This window comes from Oryctolagus cuniculus, chromosome 19 (genome assembly GCF_964237555.1).
Source record: "Oryctolagus cuniculus chromosome 19, mOryCun1.1, whole genome shotgun sequence".
Lineage (NCBI taxonomy): Eukaryota > Metazoa > Chordata > Mammalia > Lagomorpha > Leporidae > Oryctolagus > Oryctolagus cuniculus.
This window is the reverse complement of record NC_091450.1, coordinates 11,130,038-11,141,532: the sequence shown is the minus strand read 5'-3', so window position 1 is coordinate 11,141,532 and position 11,495 is coordinate 11,130,038. Positions and strand designations below refer to the sequence as shown.

The 11,495-nt window shown below is 45.9% G+C and overlaps 2 pseudogenes; both read left to right on the top strand.

The window, feature by feature from the left end:
- Positions 1-2,867: 2,867 nt before the first annotated feature.
- Positions 2,868-3,638, top strand: LOC138847144 (mitochondrial import inner membrane translocase subunit Tim13 pseudogene; annotated as a pseudogene).
- Positions 3,639-7,705: 4,067 nt separating this feature from the next.
- Positions 7,706-8,919, top strand: LOC100340362 (core-binding factor subunit beta-like; annotated as a pseudogene).
- The last annotated feature ends 2,576 nt before the right edge of the window (positions 8,920-11,495 follow it).

Genomic DNA, 11,495 nt, shown 5'->3' with positions numbered 1-11,495 from the left:
ACTTTGACAACCTGGTGAAGAACACTTATGGAGCAGGAATTTAGCCTACTGGTTAATGAGTAAGGACTCCCAGGCCCCATATCTGAGTTTTGGGCATGAACAGGCATTTTTTTAAAGTGACCAACAGACACATGAGAAAATGTTGAGCATCACTAGCCATCAGGGATATACAAATAAAATCACAATGAATTTCAACTCAACCAGATATAATGACTATCACAAAAATCAAAAAGTAACAAAAGTTGGAGAAAATATGAAGAAAACGGTACCCTAATACACCATTGGTGAGAATTTAAACCTGTGCAATCATATGCAAAACTGTATTAAGAATCCCCAGAAATCTAAAAATAGAATTCAGATGCTGAGAAAGCCAAAAACACTTGTCAATATATTGGAATTTATTTACAACATTAAAAGCCAGTTGCTCTAATGTTATAGCAGAACACATCCAGGAAGAGCAAACAAACAATCAATGATATTCCTCCCACTCTGGAAAACAGGGTTTCTCCACCCATTCTCTCCCAGCTCTGAGAGTGGGCAAATGAGAAGAGCAATGAGCCCATCAATTGTTTAATATTTGCTCTTTCTGTTTGAAGGAAAATATTTGTCAATTGTAGTTTTCCCATTGAGAATATAGAATTGTCTTGCTGACTGAGATTTTACTAAAAGGTTTAGAGAAAACTTCAAGGGCAAATTTCATTCCCAACATTAATTGTGTTCAGATGGAGAATCTCAAGGTCACAAAGGAGCTGGACTCTTGATTTCTGGCCTGACTTGCATGGGGCTTGTGAATTCTTATTCCCATCTATACAACAACAAGAAAAGTGAACAAACCAAAAACTTCGTTAGATTTAACAGAGACTTGATGTCATAGTATTAACTAATGACTGAAAAATGAACAGATGACAGAAAGATACAGGTACAGTGAGCCACCACACAAGAAGCAGATTCAGCTGGCCAGAATTTTCAGAATTTCCCAGAATTCTCCACTGTAGTGGGAAAACCTAGGCTTTGACTGATGCGTTCCAGAAGGCCCGCCGTGGACAAGCACAGCATTTCACAGTGCTAGAACTGCTCTGTGACGTACAGCTGCTGCATTTTGGATGAGTTTACTCCCCAACTGTCCCAGTGTTTTCTCACAGTAAATATTGAAGAAAAATTTCTGTGTGATTTTCACAAAAGCAGGTGAAACAGCCATTTTGGAATAAGCCCAGTGTAATCTATTCTCCTTAAAAAGTTCTATTTTCTCGGAGCTGAAGTGGGATTTTTTTCATGCCTTTTCCCCCAACTTTTATTTAATAAATATAAATGTCCAAAGTATAACTTTTGTATTATAGTGGCTTTTCCCCCCAACCTCCCTCCCACCTGCAACCATCCCATCTCCCACTCCCTCTCCCATCCCATTCATAATCAAGATTCATCTTTGGCCGGCGCTGTGGCTCAATAGGCTAATCCTCTGCCTTTGGCGCCAGCACACCAGGTTCTAGTCCCGGTCAGGGTGCTGGATTCTGTCCCAGTTGCTCCTCTTCCAGTCCAGCTCTCTGCTGTGGCCCATCACGGCAGTGGAGGCTGGCCCAAGTCTTTGGGCCCTGCACCCGTATGGGAGACCAGGAGAAGCACCTGGCTCCTGGCTTCGGATCAGCGTGGTTTGCCGGCCACAGCGCGCCGACCACAGAAGCCATTTGGGGTGTGAACCAACAGAAAAAGGAGCGTTGGTGGTATAGTGGTGAGCATAGCTGCCTTCCAACAGAAAAAGGAATTTTCTGTCTCTCTCTCTCTCTCTCACTGTCCACTCTGCCTGTCCAAAAAAAAAATGAAGAAGAAAGAAGATTCATCTTCAATTATCTTTATATACAGAAGATCAACTTAGTATATACTAAGTAAAGATTTCAACAGTTTGCACCCACACAGACACTTGAGTTCTCCAACTTCGATCTTATTTAGATAAGGCCATAGTCAAAGTGGAAGTTCTCTCCTCCCTTCAGAGAAAGGTACCTCCTTGTGATGTTCTTTCTTTTTTTAAAAGATTCATTTCATTTATTGGAAAGAATTAGAGAGGTAGAGACGGAGAGAGAGGTCTTCCATCCACTGGTTCACTCCCCAGATGGCTGCAACAGCCGGAGCTGTGCGCATCCAAAGCCAGGAGCCAGGAGATTCTTCTGGGTCTCCCATGTGGGTTTAGGAGCCCAAGGTGTTGGGCCATCTCCTATGGCTTTTCCAGGCCATAGCAGAGAGCTGGATCAGAAGAGGAGCAGCTGAGACTAGAACTGGCTCCCATATGGATGCTGGCACCTCAGGCCAGGGAGTTAACCTGCTGCGCCACAGTGCCGGCCCCAGAGAAAGGTACCTCCTTGTGATGTTCTTTCTTAAAACTATCCACGTGACCATCACTGGAAGCCTGTGCTGAGAAACAGTTCAGCATTTCCTCTTTGTGGCTCACCAATTGCATGTGGCAGTGCAGTGACAGACCAAATGGACTCCTACAAATGCGTAGCTCCCCCTCCCCCCCAAATATGGAGCTCTCATGCACAAGTGAAAATCCAGATTGGTACTGCACACCCGGGATTTTTAGATAAATGACAGGCCAGATACTTGCAGTGGAATTTCAGGTAGTAATATGCCCATTCAAAATCACCTCGCTGACATGTAGACTCTGCAGTGGCTTCCACAATATATTGATGGTACATACACCATAGCAAGCACAACCGAGGCCATCCCTTGCACGTTTGATAGATTTCTAATGGTGTCAGCATGCACAATGACCTCCCAAATGGAAACCTTTGCATTCACAGTGACCTCCCTTCATGAGCCATTGCAAACCCAAATAACCCAAATAGGGATGGTGTGTGTGCATTTCGGTGCTCCCGGTTCCTGCATGTCTTCACAGTCACCTGCAAGACGGGTCGGTGCGTGCGGCCGCAGTCCAGCTGACTTTGCGGAGCCATGGAGGGCAGCTTCGGCTCGGACTTCGGGGGCTCGGGCAGCAGGAAGCTGGACCCGGGGCTCATCATGGAGCAGGTGAAGGTGTAGATCGCCGTGGCCAATGCGCAGGAGCTGCTGCAGAGAAAGATGGACAAGTGCTTCCGGAAGTGCATCGGGAAGCCGGGGGGGCTCTTTGGACAACTCAGAGCAGAAGTGCATCGCCATGTGTATGGACCGCTACATGGACGCCTGGAACACTGTGTTGTGCACCTACACCTCGCGGCTGCAGCGGGAGCGGGCCAACCTGTGACCGAGCCGGATGCTGCAGGCCGGGCATTGGGGGCCGGGTCTGGACCTTGGTGGGGAGGGGGTGCTCGGGCCCCGCTCTGCTGTGACCCCGCGAGGCTGAATAAACGGCTGAGCCAGCAAAAAAAAAATAAAATAAATAATAAAAAAATACCAGCCTTTGCATGCTCAGTTGCTTCCTCAACTTGTGGACTTGCATGTGCCATTGCAAACCCAACTGAGAAACCCAACGGCTCACTAAAGGCCACACATGCCCAGGGATTTGCCACATGGCAGCCTGCTCATGCTCAGTAGCCTGCCAGACTTGAAAAAGGCACACGAAGAGCTTCAAACCTAACTGGGATTCATGTCTGTTTCTTGGATCACTGACAGCACAGGCAGTCACAGTGAGCTACCCAGTGGCAGACTGCACAGGCTCAGTTGCCTCCAAGACATGTGGAAGTCATGTGCACAGAAAAAACACCCAACTGGGGACTGAACACTCACATTTTATAGATAACTGATGGACCAGGGATGTGCACTGACATCCCAAATTGAAGCCTGTACATTCAAACTGGCCTCCCTGACATCTAGATGGCACATGCACCATTGATTGCCAAGCAAGAACACTTGGAAGCTCATTGTTAGCCCTGCATGCACAGAGACCTGCCAGATATATTCCTGTGCGTGTGCAGTGGCCTCCCCAGCAAGTGGACCCTGCAAACACCATTGCAACCCCAACTGGGCACTACATCTGTTAGTTTGGTGGCTCACCAAATGCCCATTCATGTACACTGAAGTGAAGAATGGAAACCTGTGCATGCTCAGTGGCCTACCCAACATGCGGAAGGCAAACAAACAGCTGCAAATACAAAAGGGGACCACATATTTGCTCTTGGTAACTCCTGCTGAATCAGGCATGTGCATTGACATCTGAAGTGAGCTTCTGCAATTACAGCACCCCCTCAACATGGAGATCACACATGCATTATTATTAACATAAATGTGGACAATTCCTGCATATTTTGAGACATCCAAATGGCATGCCTAGGCACAATGACCTGTGCAGTGGCACATGTTGGGGCTCCCGGGTGGCCTGCACATGTGCCATGCCCTGCGCAATTGCAGCTTGCACATGCTTATTTGCTTTCCTAACATGTGGCAGTGCATGCACCATTGCAAACCCACCTCTGAACCACACGTGCACATTTTGTGGCTGAACAGTTGGCCCCTGAATGCACACTAGCCTGCCCAATGACAATCTGCACATTCTCAGTAACCTCTCTGAGGTGTGGGAGATGAACGCACAGCTGAAAGCACAATTGTAGAATGCCTGTGTGCATCAGTGGCTCCCAATGGACTGGACATGCCAATGACCTACCTAATGACAGTCTGCACATGATCAGTCACCTCTCTGAGATGTGGAAATCACATGTGCAGCTGAAATCACATCTGTGGGCAAAACATATAAATTGGTTGTTCCCCAGGGACTGCACATGTACACTGGCCTATTCAATGGCAGCCTTGGTATGCTGACTTCTCCGACATGTGGATGGTGTGTTTGCAATTGCAAACTGGACTTAGGATGGTGCATACATGTTCAGCAGCTAAATGGTGGCCCAGGCATGCACACTGACCTGCCGAATTGCAGACTGCACATACTCAGTCACCTCTCCCACATGGGGAAGGCATGTGCGCAGCTGAATACAAAACTGGACTGGGCATGCGTATTTATGGCCTTTGACTAACTGAACATGCTCAGTGACCTGCCCAGTGGCCACCTGTACATGGTCACTGGCTTCCCCAACAAGTGGACATTGCATGCTGCTTTGCAAACCCAATTTGGAACAACACGCCCAGTTTTGCTGGCACAACAGTGGCCCACACTTGCACACACAGTGGCCTACTGAATCACAGGATGTGCATGACATGTCACCTATCAGACACATTGAAAGCACCTGAGCAGATAAAAGCACAATTATAGGGTTTGCAAATGAATTGGTAGCACCAAACTGATTACACATACACAGTGACCTGCCCGATAACCTGCATATGATCAATGACTTCTTAGCTATGTGGACGGCACTTGAGCTGTTGCACATCCAATAGAAGACAGCACATGCATGTTTGGTGTCTCACTGAAGGCATGTGCACACACAGTGACCTGTAGAATGGTAGCCTGCACATGCTCAGTGGCCTATCCAACTGGGATCATGCATGCACATTTGGTTGCTCTCTGAGTACCTGCACATGTGCAGTGATCTTCCCAATGGCCATCTGCACATCCTCAATAGCCTCACTGGTATCTGTAAAGTACATGCAGAGCTGCAACCCCTTTTAAGGAGTGTGTATGCACATTCAGAAGTTCATAGACAGCCCAAAGATGTGCAGTGGCCTGTGCCATGGCATCCTGCACATGTTCTGTAATTGCCCACACCTACACATGGTACAGTAGCCTCCAGAACAAGTGGAGAGTTCATACACCATTGCAAATACAACTGAGACCAGCATATTCATGTTTGGTAAACCCTGACAGCCAAGGGATGTGCATTTACCTCCAAAATGGGACTCTGCACATTCACTGTAGCCTACCTGAGACATAGAACATAGATGTGCCATTGCAGACTGAAATAGGGTTGGCATGTGCACATTCTGGTCTGCCTGGTGGCACAAGCATATGCAGTGATATGCCCATTAGCAGTCTGTGCATGTTCAGGTGCTTCCTGGTATTTGGAAAATGCATATGGCATTGCAAACCCACCTCTGATGCAAACATGCAAGTTTGGTTTCTCAACAGAGGTCTGGGCATGCACTGTAACCTGCCAATTACACATTGCACATGCTCAGTTGGCATTTGTAAGGCACATGAGCAATTGAAAACACATCTTAATACTGTGCATGCACATTGTTGGCTCCCAATAGATTGCATTTGCACAGAGATATGTTCAGTGGTAGCCTGCCTTTGCTCACTGGCTTCCCTGATATGTGGACTGGACTGTGCATGCACCATTGCAAATGCAACTGGGGATGGTACATGCATGTTTGACAGCTCACTGACAGGCCATACCTGTTCAGTGAGCTGGCAAAATGCAACTTGAGCATGTGTAGTTGGCTACTACATGTAGATGGCAGATATGCCATTGGGAACACCAATACTTACTGCACAAGAGCATTTGGAAGCTGACCGGCAGGCCACACATGTAGACAACTGCCATTACCGAGCCTGACCTGGTCTGCCCAGTGGCTTCCCCAACATGAGAACTCTCTATACACCAATTCAAACTGATTTGTGGAATGCATATGCACCTTTGTTGACTCAGTTGAATGACTGCACATGTGTATTAACATGTGAAATGGCAGTCTGAGCATGTTCAGTGGCACACATGACATGTGGAGGATACACAAAAGGCTTCAAATCCAACGTGGGCAGCTCATGAGTATCTGATAGCATTCTGAGGGCCCACACATGTGCAGTGATCTGCCCAGTGGTAGAGTGCTCATAATCAGTCACCTTGCTGATGTGTGGAAGGCACCAGCTGAAACCACAACTGTGGACTGTGCATGTGAATTGGTGGTGCCCAACATAGTGCATATTCACAATGACCTTTCCATTGGAAGCCTGCACATGCTCATTGGCTTCCTTGACAAGTGCACAGCACATGCACCATTGCAAGTGTCCAGCACCACAAATGTCTCTGCTTTGTTTAAGGGTGTTGGCTTTTTTATTTCAATCTTACATTTGCCGGGTTATAAATTGTGAAAAGGTATGAAAGCAGGTGTATTTTTGTACATATGTGTATACACACTAGGAAAAACACATTCTAATATCATTTACTGGGGCCAGCTGTGACACAGTGGGTTTAGCCACCACTTACGTTGCCCACAACCCTTATGGGCACCTCTTGGAGTTAGGGCTGCTCCACTCCAGATCCCGCTCCCTGCTAATATGATTGGGAAGGGAGAGGAAGATGGCCTAAGTGTTTGGGCCCCTGACACCCCCAAGGGAGACCAGGATGAATCCTGGCTACTCTATCAAGTCTGGCCTAACCCTGGTAGTTTAGACCATTTTGAGAGAAGCCAGAAGAGAAAGAGAAAGAGAAAGCGAGAGAGAGAGAGAGAATGTATATGTGTGTGCACACATGTTTCTCCCTCTCTCTGTAACTGCATTTCCAATAAATAAATATTTTTAAAAGAATATCATTTACTATAGTAACCAGCAGGAGAGGGATGATGTAACAAATGGTGGGAATTTTTTTTGTTGTCTTTAGCAGTAAAATTGACTGCTCTAGATAATTTGATACTGTAGTAATGGCAGTTCCAGTGGCAATCTGGTCGACCTTGGTATCCTTGTAACTCTAGATACATGGAAACACCCATAAGATACTAATTTATTTTCTATTTTCAGGGCAAAAACAAAACCGGAAAGCAGGCCCATGTCTTTTTCTGAAAGATGGTATTTTAGGGCGGCGGCAGCGGCGTGGGCTGGGCCCCAACAGGCAGCGGCACCCAGACTCCCGGGAGCGGGAGCCCACGCGGGCGGGCGCCTGAAACAAAGAGAAGCGGGAGTCCGGGTGCCGCGGGTGGGCGGTCAGTCGGTCAGCTCGCAGCCGGCCAGCGGGTGTCCGCGCAAGCCCCGAGCCCGGCCGGCCGGCACGGCCTCAGGGCGGGAAGATGCCGCGAGTCATGCCCGACCAGAGAAGCAAGTTCCAGAACGAGGAGTTCTTCAGGAAGCTAAGCCGCGAATGTGAGATCAAGTAAGTACACGGGCTTCAGGGACCGGCCGCACGAGGAGCGCCAGGCGCGCTTCCAGAACGCCTGCCGCGACGGCCGCTCGGAGATCGCTTTTGTGGCCACAGGAACCAATCTCTCTCCAGTTTTTTTCCGGCCAGCTGGCAGGGAGAACAGCGACAAACACCTAGCCGGGAGTATGTCGACTTAGAAAGAGAAGCAGGCAAGGTATACTTGAAGGCTCCTATGATTCTGAATGGAGTCTGTGTCATCTGGAAAGGCTGGATTGACCTTCAAAGACTGGATGGTATGGGCTGCCTGGAGTTTGATGAGGAGCGAGCCCAGCAGGAGGATGCATTAGCACGACAGGCCTTTGAGGAAGCTCGGAGGACACGTGAGTTTGAAGACAGAGACAGTTCTCATCGGGAGGAAATGGAGGTGAGAGTTTCACAGCTGCTGGCAGTAACTGGCAAGAAGACAACAAGACCCTAGTCCTGGTTCCAATTTAGGTGGTGGTGATGACCTCAAACTTCGTTAATGGTAGCACGGTGGACATGCTGCCCATTTTTACATACACATTGCTTCTAGTTGGTAGAAATAGTTGATCAAAAGACCAGAAACTGTGATAACTGGAGGTACTACGGTCTGTTTCTCAACCTCAGGCAGTAACAGACATCACAAACTGCCATGGTTTTGCACTATGATTAAAACTGCATTTCTAGTTTTTTAAGCATGTAGCCAGTAATAATTTGATATTTTTTTCTGTGCAAGCTTATCTTGTTGGCATTACTTTAGTGAACTGAAACTGAACATTTGTGAAGCTCTGTTTTCCTGCATTTAATTTAAAAGTTCATGTCATTTAAGAACAAGTCAAGAAATTAAAAGTTACATCAGAGGGGTTTCTTCCCTAATCAGTTGCTCTAATTTTTTTTTTTTTTGTACTTTTAGGTGTGTTTGTTATACAGCTTCATTTAGATAGGCATTGTTGGGGGGTTTTGTTTTGTTTTTCCCATTTCCTTTTGTATTTTATAGTCTATAGCATTTTTTTTTAAACTTTTATTTAATGCATATAAATTTCCAAAGTACGACTTATGGATTACAATGGCTTTCCCCCCATACCGTCCCTCCCACCCACAACCCTCCCCTTTCCCACTCCCTCTCCCCTTCCATTCACATCAAGATTCATTTTCGATTATCTTAATATACAGAAGATCAGCTTAGTATACATTAAGTATGGATTTCAACAGTTTGCTCCCACACAGAAACATAAAGTGAAAAATAATAGATGATTTTTTTAAATGATGATGAAATCAGAGCAGACCTATTGTCATGTTTAATCCCAGTGAGAGTCAAGTTGGGAATTGATAATTTCTTTCTTTTTTTTTTTTTTTTTTTTTTACACAGAGGATCAGTTTAGTATGCATTAAGTAAGGATTTCAACAGTTTGCACCCCCATAGAAACACAAAGTGAAATATATTGTTTGAGTACTCGTTATAGCATTAAATCTCAATGTACAGCACATTAAGGACAGAGATCTTACATGAGGAGTAAGTGCACAGTGACTCCTGTTGTTGACTTTACCAATTGACACTCCTGTCTATGGCATCAGTAATCTCCCTATGCTCCAGTCATGAGTTTCCAAGGCTATGGAAGCCCTCTGAGTTCTCCGACTCTTATCTTGTTTAGACAAGGTCATAGTCAAAGTGGAGGTTCTCTCCTCCCTTCAGAGAAAGGTACCTCCTTCTTTGATGGCCTGTTCTTTCCACTGGGATCTCACTCGCAGAGATCTTTTGCCAGAGTGTCTTGGCTTTCCATGCCTGAAATACTCTCATGAGCTTTTCAGCCAGCTCCGAATGCCTTTAGGGCTGATTCTGAGGCCAGAGTGCTATTTAGGACATCTGCCATTCTATGAGTCTGCTGAGTATCTCACTTCCCATGTTGGATCACTCTCCCCTTTATTTACTCCATCAGTTAGCGTTAGCAGGTACTAGACTTGTCTATGTGCTCCCTTTGACTCCCAGTCCCTTCACCATGACCAACTGTGAACTGAAACTGATCACCTGGAACAGTGAGATGGCATTGGTACATGCCACCTCGATGGGATTGAATTGGAATCCCCTGGTATGCTTCCAACTCCACCACTTGGGGCAAGTCAGCCTGAGCATGTCCCAAATTATACATCTCTTCCCTCTCCCATTCCCACCACCATGTTCAACAGGGATCACATTTCAGTTAATTTTCAACACTTAAGAATAACTGTGCATCAATTACAGATCTAAACCAGTCATATTAAGTAGAACAGATAAAAAAACTTCTAAGAGGGATAATGTATTTAGTTGTTCATTAACAGTCAGGGCTAAGCTGATCAAGCCACCATTTCCCATAGTGTCCACCTCACTCCAACAGGTTTCCCTCTTGGTGTTCAGTCAGTCGTCACCGATCAGGGAGAACATATGGTATTTGTCCCTTTGGGACTGGCTTATTTCACTCAGCATGATGTGTTCCAGATTCCTCCATTTTGTTGCAAATGACTGGATTTCGTTGTTTCTTACTGCGGTATAGTATTCTAAAGAGTACATATCCCATAATTTCTTTATCCAGTCTATCGTTGATGGGCATTTAGGTTGGTTCCAGGTCTTAGCTATTGTGAATTGAGCTGCAATAAACATTAGGGTGCAGACCTCTTTTTTGTTTGCCAATTTAAATTCCTTTGGGTAAATTCCAAGGAGTGGGATGGCTGGGTCGAACGGTAGGGTTATCTTCAGGTTTCTGAGGACTCTCCAGACTGACTTCCATAGTGGCTTGACCAGTTTGCATTCCCACCAACAGTGGGTTAGTGTCCCTTTTTCCCCACATCCTCGCCAGCATCTGTTGTTGGTAGATTTCTGTATGTGAGCCATTCTAACCGGGGTGAGGTGAAACCTCATTGTGGTTTTGATTTGCATTTCCCTGATTGCCAATGACCTTGAACATTTTTTCATGTGCCTGTTGGCCATTTGGATTTCCTCTTTTGAAAAATGTCTATTGAGGTCCTTGGCCCATCTCTTAAGTGGGTTGTTGGTTTTGTTTTTGTGGAGTTTCTTGATCTCTTTGTAGATTCTGGTTATTAACCCTTTGTCTGTTGCACAGTTTGCAAATATTTTTTCCCATTCTGTCGGTTGTCTTTTCACTCTCCTGACTGTTTCTTTTGCAGTACAGAAACTTCTCAATTTGATGCAATCCCAATAGTTGATTTTGGCTTTGACTGCCTGTGCCTCCCGGGTCTTTTCCAGAAATTCTTTGCCTGTGCCAATATCTTGAAGGGTTTCTCCAATGTTCTCTAGTAACTTGATGGTGTCAGGTCGTAGATTTAGGTCTTTAATCCATGTGGAGTGGATTTTTGTGTAAGGTGTAAGGTAGGGGTCTTGCTTCATGATTCTGCACGTGGAAATCCAATTTTCCCAGCACCATTTATTGAATAGACTGTCCTTGCTCCAGGAATTAGTTTTAGATCCTTGATCAAATATAAGTTGGCTGTAGATGTTTGGGTTGATTTCTGGTGTTTCAATTCTGTTCCATT